At 38.8% G+C, this 17,869-nt stretch overlaps 1 protein-coding gene across 9 annotated transcripts in view; it reads left to right on the top strand.

The window, feature by feature from the left end:
• The window catches only part of LTBP1 (latent transforming growth factor beta binding protein 1), a 388,182-nt gene that overhangs the window by 321,523 nt on the left and 48,790 nt on the right, over positions 1-17,869 (top strand). The gene's annotated exons all lie outside the window — the stretch shown is intronic.

Raw genomic sequence — 17,869 nt, forward strand, 5'->3', positions numbered from 1 at the left:
GGGGCACACTGCAGGCTCTTGAACCTGTCTCCTGACACATGCCCTCTCCAGCGGCGGAAGCAGAGCCTTGTGAGCTCCCTCCATGAGGAAACCAGAGACACAGAGCATTGCCCCCATTTTCTTGGTCTTTCACTGCATCAACTTAATACAATTTGAAATGTAAAAGCTGAAATACTCTTCTTGGATTTTTTAAAACCAATGAATCTAAGATGATTTTGTTCTTGAGGATTTTCATTCTTGACCTCATTTGGATAATGAAGAGATAACCTGTACCTTCGTCCCACTGCATTGTAGTCAAAAACTTAATGCAAGTGAGAGTCAAGGACATTTTAATACTTTATATTATTTAATACTAAATACTTGAAAAATTCTTAGGACTCTTGGGTGTTCAAACAAAATCACAAAATTTAAAAACTTACTAATTTTACATTTTACCCTCATGTAAAAGGATGTTTTACTAGCTGTGTTTATCTTTAAACTGATGCAAGGACCATGTGGAGTGGGGAAAGAGATGGTAACGGGGACCCACTTGTAGGGGTTCAGGTGGGCTCTTGGGAGGGAGCAGAGCTGACAAGGGCTCTGGTTCAGATCTAGGGTCTCATCATTAATGCTTAACAATCAAATATGACCTCTCCTTCGAACATTAAATGTGTCTCCCATGTTTAAATAGTCATAATTCCTAAGTTAGATATCCTAGAATATTAGAATTCTAGTCTGTTGTGAATACAGAGCAATGCTGTTATAATCTTAAGTAAATTATTTTAAAAATTCACTCCATAATAATTCTCACCTCTACAAGACAAAAATATTGTAGCATATTTGGGACAGAGAATCACATAATTAATTCCCTTGACTTGCAGTGGGTCACATAAAAATGTAGTTACATTTTTAAGGAAGGCTATTGTGTCACATATGCTCTCTTATTTCCACTTGTGTTCCTATTTAAAAAAAAAATAGCTTGACTTTATTTTGTACTTGGAAGAGATTAAATTTCACAGTATTTGATTGGCTTATTATGGACAGACAGGGAGTGGTGATCAGGATTACTATTCGGAGTCCCTTAATATTTTAGTCTAATATATACCTCTTACCAATGAGAAAGAGGGAGAAAGAAAATGAACTTTTTGAAATGGTTAAGATGGTCTTTAACCAGGAAACAGAGCAGTGTGGATTGGCTATTCTTTTTAAGTAAACTTTGTAATTGCTTAAAATACATGAGAGAAAAGTGCATGAATCATAAGGGTACAGTTTGACGAACTTTTACAGAGTGAGCACACTTGGTAATGAGCCCCTGAACCCTCCCTCAAGCTTCTTCCTAATTTTTAACCCACTCCCCTCTCCATTACCCACACAGAGCACTATTTTGTCTTTGTTATGGCTTTGTTTTATCTTTTTGAACATCTTATTGATGGAATCATACAGGAGGCACTGATATGTGCCTGACTTCTTTCGTATAACATTATGTTTGCAAGCTTCAGCTACGTCCTCTAGCAGCGCTTCATCTTCATTGCTGTATGGCATTTCATTGTATAAATATACTACGATTATGTATCCATGCTACTGTTGATGGGCATTTCGGTTACTTAAAGTCTGGGACTCTTGAGAATAAAGCTTTCATGAATATTCTTGAACATACTTTTAGTGGAAATAATCACTAATTTCTTGTTGAATATTACTCAGAAGTGTAATCTCTAGGTCCTAAAATACATGAATGTCTCGGTTTCATATATACAGCCGGTTTTCAGAGTCCCAGTTTACACAGCCAAGAGCTACTTCTGAGCCTTTCAGTTCCACATCCTTGCTAACCATTGGTATTGTCATTTCTTTTCAAGGTTTGCCTTGCCTTAGTAAGGGATCTCCCTGTCATGGTGTCTGTCAATTTGCATTTCCTTTGTGAGGGTTGTTGATGTTCAACAACTTTTCATACCCTTATTAGCTTTTTGGGTATCATTTTAGTTATCTAATTCTGCATAACAGATCTCTTCAAAATGAGGTGCTCAATACAACTGTCTTAACGGTAAGTTGAAATGAAGCCAAGTTCTTAATTTTAGTGAAGGCCAATGTTTTAATTATTTCATTTGAGATCTGTACTTTCTGTGTCTGTGGTCTTTGCAAACCCTAAAGTCATTATGATACACTTTTTATTTTTTTTTATTTTTTTTTTTTAAAGATTTTTATTTATTTATTTGACAGAGAGAGAGATAGCGAGAGCAGGAACACAAGCAGGGGGTGTGGGAGAGGGAGAAGCAGGCTTCCTGCCGAGCAGGGAGTCCGATGTGGGACTCGATCCCAGGACCCTGGGATCATGACCTGAGCCGAAGGCAGACGCTTAACGACTGAGCCACCCAGGCGCCCTACACTTTTTATTTTTTAAAGATTTTATTTATTTATTTGAGAGAGAGAGAAAGAGAGAGAGCAAAGGCCAGGGAGAGAGGCAGAGTCAGAGAAACAGACTGTAGCCCACCATGGGGCTCAATCCCAGGACCCTGGGATCATGACCTGAGCCGAAGGCAGATGCTTAACCGACTGAGCCACCTAGGCGCCCCTATGTATACTTTTATATTGTCTTCTAAAAGCGTTATTGTTTTATATTTTACATTTGGAATCTGTAATAGCGCTGAAATTGTTTTGCGTGTATGGTGTGAAATAGAGGTCAAGATTTACTTTTTTCCTAAATGGATTCCAATTGGATCATCGCCCTTTTTTGGGAAGAATACGCTTTTTCCACTGATTTGCACTGGTAACTTTGTCATGAACCATGTGTAAATATATGAGTCTTTTTCTTCTTCATTCCATCCATGGGTGGTTTTATCCTTGCATTAATAGCATGTTGTCTTAACTATAGTAACTTTATATAAACATTAATGTATGTGCTGTAAATTCTAAATTGTGCAGTTTTGTTCTTAATTGAGATTGTCAGCGCTATTCATGGCCCTTTGCATTTCTATATAAGTTTTATAATCAACTTATCAATTTATATCAGAAAAAAATTATCCTGGGATTTTGAATGGAATTGCATTCAGTCAATAGATCAATTTGGGGAGATTTAATATTTTACAGTATTGAGTCTTCCAATACATATATATATATGACACATCCCTCTATTTAGGTTTTCTTTCATTTGTTTTGGTGTTTTGTTGTAGTTTTTTGTGTAGTCTTGGACAGAATTTTTTAGAGTCATTCCTAAGTAAGTGTTCAGTATTTTTATATTGTTGTGAAGGGTATTTAAAAGGTATACTTAACTAATGAATCATTGAACACTGCATCAAAAACTAATTATGTACTATACAGTGGCTAACTGAACATAATAAAAAAATAAAAATGGGCAAATACTAATTGTTAAAAAAATAAATAAAATGTATTCTGCCCTTATAACAATTTGATTTTTGTGCATTGACATTTTACCTATGAGCTTGCTAAATTTACTTGTTATTTCTGTTAGTTCATCTGCAGATTCTTTTAGATCTTGAACATAACAGTTATATTGTCTACAAATAATGTAGTGCTAGGTTTATTTTCTTTCAATAATTATACCTTTTCTTATTACACTATCTAGGACCTGTTCTCCAGTAGAAATGGTGGTAGCTAGCTTACTTGTCTCATTCCTGATCTCAGCAGAAAAAGCATTGAATATTTCTTAAACTTTGATGTTTGCCATAGACATTTTTAGTATGTACTCTTCAGATAAGGGAATTCCCTTCTGTTTGTGGATTGATGAGACTCTATTATGAATTGTTTTTAATTATTACAGATGCTTTTCCTGCATCTATTGAAATAATGGTATTATTTTTTAAATTGTATTTTCCCCTTTATTCTGTTCATGTGGCAAATTACATGGACTGGTTTTTTTTTTTTTTTTCTGCATTTGTTTTAAACAAGATAAAAGTTTATTTCTCTCTGTGTAGCAGTTCAAGCATAAGTAATCCAGGGTTGAGAATTCAGGTCCACAGTGATCCCAGGTGACATCTATCTTGTTGTGCTAGGTTTCACATGCCATTCTAAATCATGGTCAAAGGTCGTAGCTCCACTGCCTACCATCACATACACATTTAAACCATATTGATTTGTTTTTTTAGTGAAAAATACCTTTGCATTCTTTTTTTTTTTAAGACTTTATTTATTTGAGAGAGAGAGAGAGCATACAAGCAGGGGAACGGCAGGCAGAGGGAGAAGCAGACTCCCTGCTGAGCAAGGAGCCCAATGTGGGACTCGATCCCAGAACCCTGGGATCATGACCTGAGCCGAAGGCAGACACTTAACTGACCGAGTCACCCAGAATGTCCCTCCTTTGCATTCTTAGAATAAACCTAGCAGTCATGCTAGAGTATCCTTCCTATACAGTATATCCCTGGAGTCCAATTGCTAACATTTTGTTGAGAATATGTGCATCTGTGTTCATGAGAGAGATTAACCTTCTGTGAAGTTGTAGACTCAAGGTTGTTCTGGTTTCATAAACTGAATTTGAAAGTGCCCCCTCTGGGTTTTTTTGGAAAAGTATATGTAAGATTTGTGTTAGGGGTGCTGGGGTGGCTCATTCAGTTGGACATCTGCCTTCGGCTTGGATCGTGGTCCCAGGGTCCTGGATTGAGTCCCACGTCAGGCTCTCTGCTCAGCGGGGGGCCTGCTTCTCCCTCTCCCTCTGCCCCTGCTTGTGGGCTTTCTCTCTCTTGTTCACTCTATCTCTCGTATAAATAAATAAAAACGTAAAAAAAAAAAAAATTAATGTTAGTTCTTTCTTGGATTCCTTGAAGAATTCACAAGTAAAGTCATTTGGGCCTGGAAGTTTTTGATGTTGTTTTGTGTGTGTGTGTGCGGGAGGGTGTTATGAAAGTTTTAAAATTGCAGTTAAGATTTCTTTAAAGGATAAAGTAATGGTCTCAGTTCTTGGACTTTTCATGACAGTTTTGGTAACTCTGTTTTTCAAGGAACTTATCCATGTTAGGTAAAATTTTAGGTAAATTTCCAGTTCATTGGCACCAAGTTGTTGATAATACTTTTTCTTATCTCTCCTTAGTGTCTATAGAATGTGTTAGTGATGCCTTTCATTTTTTATTTAGTAATTTGTGCTTTCTTTGTTTTGTTCTTAATCAGGCTTTCACAGGTGTTATTCTTTGCAAAGAAACAACTTTTGTTGATTTTTCTCTTTGTTTTCTATTATGTTAATTTCTGCTTTTATATTCTTCGGGCTTCATTTGTCTTTATACCTTCTTGATGTAGATCCTTAGATCATTGGGTTTTCAACCTTCTTTTCTATAATATATATGTTCTTTTCTAATATGTATTTATGGCTATTTATTTCTTTCTAAGAATGGCTTTATCTGCAGCCACAAGTTTTGATATGTTTTTTGCTATTCAGATAAAAGTATTACAAATGCATTGTCATTTTTTTCTTCAACCAGTGAATTATTTAGAGGTGTTTTGCTTAATATCCAGACTTTTGGAGAATTTTTATTTTTGTTATCTATAGCTCAATAGCCAGAGAACATAATTTCAATGATTTCAGTCCTTGGAATTTGTTGTGGTGCAAAATATGGTCAATTTTGGTAATCAATGATTTCAGTCCTTGGAATTTGTTGTGGTGCAAAATATGGTCAATTTTGGTAAATATTCCTTGTGTACTTGAAGACAACATGTATTTTGCAGTTGGATCTATATATGTTAATTAGGGCCCAGTTTGTAAGTTCTTTAAATCGTGTATATTCCTACTCTGTTTTTGTCTGCTTATTACATAATTTACTGAAGGGGTGTTTTACAATCTCCCATTATTATGGAAATTTATCTGTTTCTAATTTTAGTTTCCTGGGTTTTGTTTTATATGTTGTTGACCATGGAATTAAATGCTGAAGTTTCTGTGTCTTGCCTGGTGTATTGATCCTTTTATTCCTTTGAAATGTCCCAGTTTGTCTCTATCAATGCATCTAGTCTTTAAATCTACTTTGTTTTTTATCAGTATAATTGCATATGCCTCTTTCAATTAGATTTTGCATGGTTTGTCTTTTCCCATTTCTCCATGTTCTTATTTTTGAAAGGGCCTTTTTCTTGTAAGCAGAATATAGTAGTTTTTTATCTTCATCTTTTAATTGGAGAATTTAGTTCATATACATTTACCATAATTACTGCTATTGGGGGTTCAAATCTATACTGTATTTTCCATTTGTCTCATTTCTTTTCCTTTTTTTTTTTTGGCTGCCTTTTAGAGTATTTATTATTATATCAATCCCTTCCTACTGTTCTTTATACATATTTTTTGAAGAATGTTTCCCTATGATTTTTAATGAAACAGTGTACAAAAGGAAAATAAAATAAGTTTAGGGTCTGAAACATACTGGCCCAAGGTTTATTTTCACATAGTAAAAAGTAAAATTATATACAGTACTTAACTGTGTACTATAGAAAAGTCATTCTTCAGTAGAAAACATTCATAACTGGGAATTTACCATTTGTATTAGAGGAAGGGATTAGGTCTAAAGTGTTTTTACTTTTCATTCAGCAGAATCTCTGAATTAATGTTCAGAAGATTGTATTTTTGGGCAGGGTCTCCACAGAGTTTTTAAAACTAAACAAATACAGCTTTGTATGCAAAAACCTTCGCTAGATTAAAAAGTATTAAAATTTTTTGTTTGCTTGCTTTCTTATTATCTTTAAATTAACATATAATATTTGTTTCAGGGTTACAGGTCTGTGATTCAACAGTCTTACACAATTCACAGGCTCACCATGGCACATACCCTCCCCAGTGTCCATCACCCAGCCACCCCATCCCCCCAACTCCCCACCACTCCAGCAACCCTCAGTTTGTTTCCTGAGATTAAGAGTCTCTTATGGTTTGTCTCCCTCTCTGGTTTGCCTTGTTTCATTTTTCCTTCCCTTCCCCTATGATCCTCTGTCTTGTTTCTCAAATTCCTCATACCAGTGAGATCATATGATACTTGTCTTTCTCTGACTGACTTACTTCACTTTGTTTCCTTGCTTTCAATTGTAATTGCAATTATTGAGAACTGCTTTGGTTTTTTAACTTAAAATATGTGTGTACTATTATTAACAATAGAATTTTTCTCATGTAATTTTTTTAAAGATTTTATTTATTTGAGAGAGAGCCAGTGCAAGCAGGGGGAGGTGCAGAGGGAGAGGGACAAGCAGACTCCTGCTGAGGGGGGGCCCTGATGAGGGGCTCGATCCCAGGACCCTGAGAAGTGTCTGACTTCTGACTTAACTGACTGAGCCACCCAGGTGCCCCTCCTGTAATTTTTATCATTTCAAGCAAAATACTTTATTTTAAAATAAAGACATTTTTTAAAAAGACATTCTCTGCTTTTTTTGTCAGTTGAATTGAAAGACATTTAAATGTTTTCAGTTCTTAAATTCTTCTTAGAATATTTATGATTATTCTACTTTTGTTTATATGGTTTTATTTTACTCATTTGCTTTTTCTGGTTACGGTGCCATCTATACTTGCGTATACACTCAAGTCAAAGAATTTTCTCCTTTCAGTATCTTCAAATAATTGTTTGCAGATATATAGTTTTTCTGATTTTAAGAGTAGCATGTGCTCATTGTAGAAAATTTAGAAAATGCTCACAAGTATAAAATCATTTATCTACCAGCCAGTTAGTATTTGGCCTCTTTCTTTTTTTAGAGTTTTCATTTATTTGTTAAAATAAGATCTTATACTTTTTGTCTTAACTCTTTCATTTTACATTATATTTTTTGTATTTTGTTGATCTTTAAAAATAAATTTTTGATGACTACGTAATTCCATAGCATTATTGTACCATATATTTGTAAAAGTATCTTCTGAACTATGGAGATAAAGACTGTTTCCTTTGTTGTCGTTGCCATTGAGTGCACTATGAATACACTTGTATATACACGTTTATCCTCATCAGTGATCACGTCCCTAGACTAGATTGGAGGATACTTAATACAAGATCCAAGGACACTGGGGGCGCCTGGGTGGCTCATTCGTTAAGCGTCTGCCTTCAGCTCAGGTCATGATCGCGGGGTCCTGGGATCGAGCCCCGCATCGGGCTCCCTGCTCCGTGGGAAGCCTGCCTCTCCCTCTCCCATCCCCCTGCTTGTGTTCCCTCTCTTGCTGTCTCTCTCTCTCTCTGTCAAATAAATAAATAAAATCTTAAAAAAAAAAAAATCAAAGGACACTGGCAACCTTACAGGTCTTAACAACACCTGGGACCACCTTGCTTTCCAGAAATGTTCTGCTGGTTTCTGCTTCCATTACCACCCCGTGAGACCTAGCTCTTGACACTCTCAAGAAGCTAATGTTGTTATTTTTCTGTTGATTTGATAAGGAGAAAATAATATCTCCTTTTAATGTGCCTTTACTACCAGTTAGCTTAACTTCTTTTATATTTATGTCTTCTGTGAAATACTGTTTTGCCTGTATGAGGCGGAGTTTGTGTTTTTCTGACCAATTTATGTGTATTAGGGATAATAATGATTTATGAATATTTTATAGATATTTACCCCATTCTTTAATTTGCCTTTTAATTTTATGATGCTGTTATTTCTGCCCTGGCTTTTTACTTTGCCATTTTCTGTATTCTGTTGTGATCAATTGTATACTTTTATTTCTTAGCGTATTTTATCTTTGTGGTGTTGTTTTTGTATTTAACTCTTTCATACTCTGGGATACAAAAACGTATCTTGCCATTCAGTTTGTTCTTTTATCTTCATCTTAGAAGAGCTTTTCAAGTTTGCCTTTGAAAGTTTCAGATACAAGTTTCTGCATTATAAATTCAGCTTCTTAAACTCCAGTGCAGCTTTAATGTACTGTCGCTTTTGATCAGGTGGAACACGGCTGTGTCCCCAGCTGTTCTTCCAGCCCAGCGCCACTGCTTCAGTGGCTTTTTGTCCCAGGCTATGGCTGTGAGTGCTCAGCCTTGGGTTTTGGTGGTAATGTGATGCACCATCTTTTTAGGGTCTTCATAAGTGTCTAGTGAGGGGAGGAAGATGCTGTGTGATTAGACACATTTTTCAACACAAGGTTGGGTCAGAAAAGCTTCCAGGAGGCTCCAGCTGAGCCTTGACAGGCTTGGAGGCTTGGAATAGATGCCATAAGCAAAGATTTGCAGACATGAAATATTGGAAAAATTCAGGAACACTAAATAAATTAGTTTCAGTTGAATACGTAAAAGGGGAAAAAGTGATACATAAGATATAGCTAGAGAGGTAGGCCAAGGCTGGATTGTGGAAGCTTTGCTGGCTTTTGTATTAAACAAGTAATATGCTGAGTGTTGCCATTGCACACCTGTTATACGCCAGACTTGGTTCCAAACTGTGGGCACGTGGTGATGAGCAAAACAGGTATGGTCTCTGCCTTCGAGGATCTGCATGTGCACAGGGCAAGCAGTAAATATACAAATAGGCTTCCCAAACAGCATGTAACCACAAACCATTACAGATGCTATGAAGGAAAGAGAAGAGTCAGTGAGGAGGAGGAAGAGGGAAAGCTCTCTTAGGAAATGGCATTTGAGCTGAGCTCTAAAGAGTGAGTTAGCTGCTGGAAGAGTGGGCTGGGGATGGCAGGCAGGGTAGAGCATTCCCAGGTGGAGGTGTAGTGACGGCAGAGGCTCTGAGGCAGGGAAGTAGTAGATGCATTCAGGAAAGTGAAAATGAAAAAGACCTGTGTTTGGTGCTTAGAGGGAAGGCGGCACAGTGACTCATGGGCTGGAGAGTCAGGGGCAGAATATGGAAAGCCTCCCAGGAAACATCAAGGGTTTGGATATCATTCTAAGTGTAAAAGAAACAGACTGGTTAATTTTTAAGGACAGCGATATACTATATGTCATCATTTTGAAGCTGTGTATTTTTTAATACTATAATATTTGGATGTTTCTTATAGTTGATGTGATTTTTTTTTAAAGCAGTACAAAATAGCTTGCAGAATATTTTCCCCTTTCTTAGAGGCACATAAAATATCTGTGTCCTTTTCAGTGTGTGTACTCTTATATTTGATTTTACTCAGTACTCTATATTTTTAAAGCACACATCACCCAGGATGCTGTTTGGAAATGGGATTAGAGGGGCAAGAGAAAAGTCAGGAGGAGTCTTGCAGGATGTTGTTCAGGCCAAACATACTGGTCCTCAGGCTAGAGTAGTAACAGTGTGATGGAGAGAAATGAATGACTCAAGAAATCTTTTGAAAATGGAACCTGGTCTTGGGTTAGAACATAGTGTTGGGGTGGATGTAGGGTAAGAAGGAGAAGGAATATTGAGGATAGATCTCTGGTTCTGGATTTAGCAAGTAGATATTTGCTGGCACTCTTCGCTCACGGGGGGTGGGGGGAGAAGGAAGCAGGTTTTTTTTAAAGATCACATTTTTTATTTGGGTTTATTAGAGTTGCCCCTGAAATATTCCTGTGGTTATATCAAGCAGGCAATTGGATCAGTTTAGATCTAGTGCTTGGAAGAAAAGTCTAGGCTGGAGATATAGCCTAGGAGTTATAAGATATAGATGGTACTGGAAGCTATTACAATGGATGGGGCCATTAAGAGAGATCATAGAATGAGAAGAAAAGTGGGTCTAGGGCTAAGCCCTGAGAAACAGCCACATTTAGGAGTAAAGTTAAAGATTGTGTGGGAGTGGCCACGGGATTAACAGGAAACCCAGGAGCATATAAGAACATAAAATCCAAAGGTAGAGGGTACTTAAAAAGAAGAGTGGTCAACTATATTAAATACCACTGAGCAATCTGTGAAGATGCCAGTCAAAAAGAGTCCTTTGAATTTTACAAAATGGTGACCTTAGCAACAGCCATTCCAGTGGATTAGTATATATGAGAGCTACCCAAGAACATATGAAAACTGATGGTGTGGATACAACGTGTGTAGAAAGGTCCAGAACTTTAGCTGTTAGAATTTAGACTGAAAAATACGGTTGTAGCTAAAGGGCTTATGTGCAAGGAGGCTCTTGGTTACTTTTAAGATGATAGCTGGAAATTTTTGATCCTGATAGAATGACCCAATAGAGAAGGAGAGAGGGAAGTAGAAGATGCAGGGGCAGCGGGGTCAGTTAGAAAAGCACAGATCTTGAGAAGCCAACTGTGGATGAGCTCCAGAAGATAGGTGTCAGTGGCCTTCTACTATTATCCATGGAGAAAACCCGAAGAGGTCTAAGCAGAGCATCGTTTGATTGGACTGTTTCAGTAGGTTAATCATTCTCTCATTATGGAGGATGGATTTGGAGTGGCTGAAAGCACAGAACCCATTAGGACGCCACTGTGAGAATTCAGGTTAGAGATGGTGAAGCCCTCGATAAGGCTGACAGGAGGGGAGAGCATGCATGGAGATAGAACCAAGAGAGAAAATCAGAAGAGTACGATGATTGGATTGTGGGGAGGTAATCAAGAATGAGTCCCATGCTTTTGGACTGGGATGTGATGTTTGTGTTTTTAGAGCGGTTTTCATTAGGATGTCTTTAACTATGGATGGTGAATATATGTTGTTCACAAAATGATTGATTAAAATCAGGGCAAAATTTTGGTTTACTTTCTCTGGAACTTCTAGCTGTTTCCAGAAATCAAATGGGAGCAAGCTCTGGGTAATTTTTAAAGAATCATTTAAGTAAATCTTTTTTGAAGTAGTGGGTTTCAAAACTAAGAAGAAAATGATCTCTCATTGGCTAGTCTTGTTTTCTAGAATTTATGTCCAGAAAGTTGGATTTGAAGTATAATTTGCTACCTCTGTCATTTCTTGCTGCTTATTTTAGGCTACTAGCTTTCAGAACATACTTGTGACCACCTGTGTCCCCAGGTTGCCCCCTCTTCTTTGTCATGTATCGGCATGGCAGTCAAACTCCACACGAGAACATAGTTTTGCTGTTTTCTGGCTCATCCCCATTTCTCAGAACAAAGCTATTTTCCATAACACATAAGGCCCATATTCTTCAGCCTTGTTGATGTTGCCAGGCCTCAGTGGACCTTTTTCTTTTAAGGGCTCTTTCCATATCCTATTGTATCGTCTGGACCATCTCCAAATCCAGTTTTTAATTTCCTATTGGCTAAATTTTATTTTTTTTCTTTAGGCCTCGTACTCCTCTTCCGTTTAATGCTGGCTTCTCTCCTGTGCTGTGAGAGAGACCTTAATCTGTTTTGGGCCAGCCGCCATGCCATTTTAAAATTCCTTTGGGCAGCTATGCAGCTGGTTTAACATTGTTCAATCCCACTTCTTGGCTGGGATTTACTGTCTCTTGGTCAGCTTCCGTTCCTTTCAATAAGAAGTATGAGGGCTGCATTTCCCCTGAAGCAGGAACCCTACATCGCTTCCAGTGTAAGCCTCTCCACCCCCCACACACACTTTTTTGGCTTTATTTTCCAAAGATTCTGGCACCAAATATTTAACCAATTGCAGTCGGTCAGGAAGCCCTGGGCTGAAATAGTGGGTCATTCCTTTTTATGAAGAAATTCAGAGAGCACCCCTGCTAGACAGGGCCCTGGGATTTTCCGTGACTGCAACCCCACCCTTGGTGCTTGATGGGCCTTTCTTGCAAGGGTCTCCCAGAAATGTAGCCTCTTCAGGACATACAGTACCTTGGGTATTTAGGTTTCAAGTCTGATACTACTTGATGTTCAGGCCTTGTGTAAGCGTAAGAGGTGGGTACTTGATTAAACTGTAAGTCAGTAGGAGATAAGTCGAAAAGTGAGTGTCCTGACTTACATCTTTGTAAGGAAAACACACCAGTATGCTCGTTGGACACACAGACATGTGTTTCTCATCCTCTTGCACTGGCCTTTTATAACCATTACTGTGGTGGGAGGCAAGAGGTTGGGAAGGGTGGAGCCACAAACTTAGATTCAGAAGGTTTCTCCTTCCCGGGCTCTGTTCCTTTGCCAGCTCTGATTGGGTAACCTTGAGGCAAGTTGCTTTGCCTCTCTCGGCCTCAGCTTTCTGGTTCTTAAAATGAAGGGGTTGAACTGGATAGTCTTCAAAGTCCCTTTAAGTTGAGATGAACCCTATCATCCGTATAAAAATGTTTTGATGACATGCTCAACCATGCAGCTGTGGAGATTTTCATGTGAGTGATCCACTACCAAAACTGGGACTCAGTTTCTGTCATCCACCTTTCTAGAGGGTTCTGGCAGCAGCACGAGGCTCATTAGAGAGCTTTTGCTTCCAACAGGTGGTTTGTCCTACTCAGAATAAGGAAAAAGAAAATCAACCACACAAAGATAGGACATGTTAAGAAAGAAAAAGAAGCGCTTTTTTCTTAGTTCAGAACAAGAAGCTGAGGGGTGTAGCTGAGAGGAAGAAAACCAAATCATTTCATTGACAAAGTACATACAAATACTCCTTTCTCCCCATGCCCATACTTTGTGGTATATAGTACAGAAAACCGAATAGAATCATTGGGGTTTTATTAGGAATTTCATTCTTGAGGTCTTTGAACATAGTTGTAATTTTCTGGTGAGTAAATAAGCCTTATCCCAGAACCCCAATCCCTTTTAGAAGATCATGCCTCTTTTCCATACTTTCACCTTATTTCATAGTCACTTTACCTAAGGGAGAAGGTGACACCAAGTATCTGGCTTATGCCTTTATTTGAGAATTTGAGAAATGTGATTGGAGTTCTGCTCTTATATGTAAAATCCCTGATAATAATTGGTAGGTTTTGAAAAGCTTTGGTCTGTGGAGAAAATGTACCAGGTAAAAAGCAATTGGGCAAGGAAATAGATCTACCAGATGGGTCAAAAGTTAAGACCTTCAAAATGTGGGCCTGTGTAGTCATTGACAGCTTGCTACTTTAAAAATGAGCCACTGGTAGGTAGTTCCAGTTATCCAGAATGATGCTCTATTTCTCTTTCTGATGGTTATATTAACCTTGTTATTAGAGAATTCATATCAGTGATCCACTATCCTTGGTCTGTGTAATTTTTCCTTGAATTCATATCCATATCCATAATATTTATATCTGCCTTGCTCTATCAAATGTTAATAGCAAAAACTTGCATGAGAAATCAGCAACCTTAAGGAGCATAACTAATTCATCTGGGTTGCCAACTGAAAGATTTCTGGAAAGTCATTTTTTCGTCACTCATCTAGGAGATACTATGACTGGTGATAATATCATGCATGGCCCTTCCAGATGCCTAAGCAAAATTGGTTTTAGAAATTTAATAGAATGTCCCCTTCATTAAGCAAAGAGAAAACCTGTCATATTAGCATCATTCAGAATGCCGTTTCATATTCAAAAATCAGCTTCAATAAAACAAGATGGCATTCACTTGTCCATTTAATGAAGCTTGCATCTTGGTAGGGCTTTTATTCTCACATAATAATAAATGTTCTTGCATTTAGCTTTATTTTTATAGAGTTGATCTTAATTATAGCAGGTCTTAGAACTTTATAGACAGGACTAACAATGGAAAAATATCTCAGCACTCACATCATCAAAGACCATTCTAATGAAATAATGTTGTTTTATACAGGTCATTAGAGAAGTAAAAGGAATGTTGTCCTTTTGTTCAGCTATTACCTTACCTCATTGTTGAAAACATGAAACTGCTGAGAGTTACAGTGTATCATTTTCATAAAATATGAGTTGTTGAAGAGCTAGTCTCCAGCAGGCATTCCATGTTATGTTTTCCTATTCGTTCAAATCCAAAATATTGCTCATCTAAACTTTCTGTGTTAATCACTGGTACATTAAGTCTGAGACTGCACAACGCCCAGTAATTCATAACCGTCTCAGGACTTGTTCACCTTAAGGTCAGCTTCTCAGTGCCTGAGCTGGTGGTCATTAACACAAAGTCATAGTCTGCTGTGACTTCACAGAATTAACGAAAAGGAAAGCAAGAGATGTTACTGTAAGAATCTGGACTAAAAGCCGCCAGATTTTCGGCACTGGTTTTCCTTCCTCCTTCTTTGTTTTCTTTCTCATTTTAGTAGGGAGCTAATTGCCGGCAAGATTCAGTTGGAGGTTCTCCACCCCAAACAGTGGACCGGTGGGGTACAGCAATGGCACAAAATGCCCTGGGAGGAGAGAGGATGGACCCTGAAGTCTGACACTTGGGAGGTGTCCCTTGGACTGACTGCTGATGGGCCAGGAGGAGTTTCTGAGCAAAGCAGATAAATGGGGAGACTTTCTAGTGCAGGGAGGGAGTGGAGGGTTCCAAGTCAGTGAGAAATCAAAGACCATAGGGTTTTCGAGAAACTCTGGTATCCTGAGACGGCTGGGACATAAATTGGGAAGGAAATGTTGGCTAAGAACTCTGGCTGGAAGTTTAGCCAGGAGCCTGAGGAGGACGGGTGCTCTGTGCTCTGCCAAAGAGAGTGGTTGGTGTCCTCCAGCCAAGAAGAGATACTGAATATTCTGAACGAGGGAGTGTCACTGACAGGTTTGCTGTTGGTGGAGAATGGATTAGAGGAAGGGATGCAAGACTGGAGATAAGGAGTGTGAGGAGTTTGGGGAAGACAGATAAGAGGGAATGATAGAGGAGGGACAGGGCAGAGAGAGAGGGGAGCATGCCCCCAAGATTTCTAGCTAGGGTGACTGGTTGGAGTCTCTGATGAGAGAAAAAGGAGAGACGGAGGTGAGGTGAGGAGGGGGATCATAGTTAAGTTCATTTATCATGAACATGTCCCATAATATCAGATAAATGGTTTTAAAGGCCAGCGGGCAACCTTTGAGAAAGACTGGGATATCATCAGTATATAGTTGGTAATTTGAAGCATTTCTGAGTTTCTTTCCAGCCCTTAAATCTTGTGGCTCAGTGAATAATCTCTTAGACAAATACCCATTTCCGGAAGTCTAAAATTAGTAGTGGCCTGCCTTAAGTGATTTGGTGATACTCTGTAGTTACTGCTCTCACGGTTGTGATCAGTAAGTAAATTGTAGCGTTGTGCTGACATTGGAAACCATCAGAACAGATTTACTGCACGTCATCTTTGTGTTCGATGTTGCAGGGGAGAGTCAGTTTTTTAGATGTGAAACAATGTCATTGAGTTTTTGGTTCAAGTTGAGGTAAGAGGCAAAAAAAGGACAAAAATACCAGAGATTTGTCAGTAAGCTCAGGAAGTGTGGTTTAGGAAGAATACAGTGGATTTGGTTTCAGGCTTGATAAGTTTGAGATTAGAGCAGAAGATGAAATGGAAACAAATAAGAATAAGAAGGATCCCGGCTGAAGATGAAGCTTTGGGATTCATTCTGAGGACCGTGGTAATTGAAGTCCAGCTTGTCTGGAAAGGGTGGGATGGGGTAGCACTGAGGAAGCAGCAGGTCCCAGGGCGAGGCCCGAGCCCTGGCAGACCCCATCTTCAGGCTGCGGAAGGATGAGGGCTGGCCAACGTGTTTAAAAGTCGAACAAGAATAATACTCTGTCCTGGGATATGGAAAGAGAGAGTTCAAGGAGGGAGTTGGCCAGCCTTGGGGGTCAAGGATGATGGATGGTGGCTGACTGGAAAATGATCATCAAATTTACGGACAGGTCAGCCGTTGGTGGCCTTTCTCAGAGGAGCTTCATGGAATAAAGAGTGAGAAAGTGAGTTTGTAGGTCAAGAAGGAACAGGGGGAGGAATAATAGTAATACTAATGGTTGGCCCGTATTGTATGCTTCCTACGTCACATGCCAGGTAATGTTCTAAGCACTTTATACATGTACTTTGTTGAGTCCTCACAGTCATTTTAGGAATATACCAATGTTACTAGTATAGTATGGTTACTAGTATTTTTTTTTTTTTTTTTTTTTTGCTGATGAGGTACATGAGGAACAAAGGCAGTGCATGTAGATAGTTTTTCTGAGACATTTTGCAACAGTAGAATGAATGAAAAAGCACAGTAGGTGACATCATAGTGAAGTGAATGCTTTTCCAAGAGATTTTAACATGTTTGAAGTCAGCGGAGGGAAGAGTAGCTGAGGATGCTAGAGAAGGATGAACCGGTAGGACTCGAGGGAGGAGAGAATGGTAGGGAAAGAGCCTGGCCTTGAAAGGAGAAGGGACAGTCTTGTTTGAGTGGAGAAAAGTAAGAAAAGTGGGTAGTCATTCAGAGTTTACAATTCAGAGGTGAGATAGTCTCTGAACTTACTCTCGATTATGTTGAAAAATTAGGAAGGGAAGTGAGATGGCTACCAAATCATATTGCGTTCATCTTCTTCTTTTTCTTCTGGACAGTTTCCTGACTCGACATTAAGAACTTTAGAAAGAGCAGGGCCACCTGGCTGGCTCAAGAGCGTGTGACTCTTGATCCTTGGGGCTGTGAGTTTGAGCCCCACGTTGGGTGTAGGGATTACTTAAATAAATAAAACTTTTAAAAAATCGAGGAAGAGGAAAGTTCAGTTTTATTAACTCCTCCAAACTAAATTCTGTCAAGGGCTACTTACCATTTAAAAAAAATTTTTTTAAAGATTTTATTTGTTTATTAGAGAGAGAGAGAGAGAGAGAGAGAGCACGAGTGGGAGGGGGAGCCGAGGGAGAGGGAGAAGCGGGCTTCCCGCCGAGCAGGGAGCCCGATGCGGGGCTCGATCCCAGGACCCTGGGACCATGACCTGAGCCGAAGGCAGCCGCTTAACCGGCTGAGCCACCCAGGCGCCCAGCTTACCATTTTTTTTTAAATCATTTGTTATCTTCCCATGTGTTTGGATGCAGTAATTGCATTTTCTTAATTGTTTCTCCAAAAGCCTGAATTTGGGGAGCGTGTAATCCAGAGGCAGAGAGGACAGAACCTGACAGATGGGAGTGTGCGGTGTGGAAGTAAACCAGGAAAAGGGGAAGGGGAAGGAAAAAGGCGAAGTCTGTTAGTTACCGTAAGGATAAAGAAGTGTATCTAAAAGTCTGTTTATAACTTCCTAATCAAGACATCACTTTTATGAGAACATTTTTATTGGGGAAAAAAGGCATAGGAACACTATCATCAAGT

Source organism: Zalophus californianus, chromosome 8 (genome assembly GCF_009762305.2).
Source record: "Zalophus californianus isolate mZalCal1 chromosome 8, mZalCal1.pri.v2, whole genome shotgun sequence".
NCBI classification, from domain to species: domain Eukaryota; kingdom Metazoa; phylum Chordata; class Mammalia; order Carnivora; family Otariidae; genus Zalophus; species Zalophus californianus.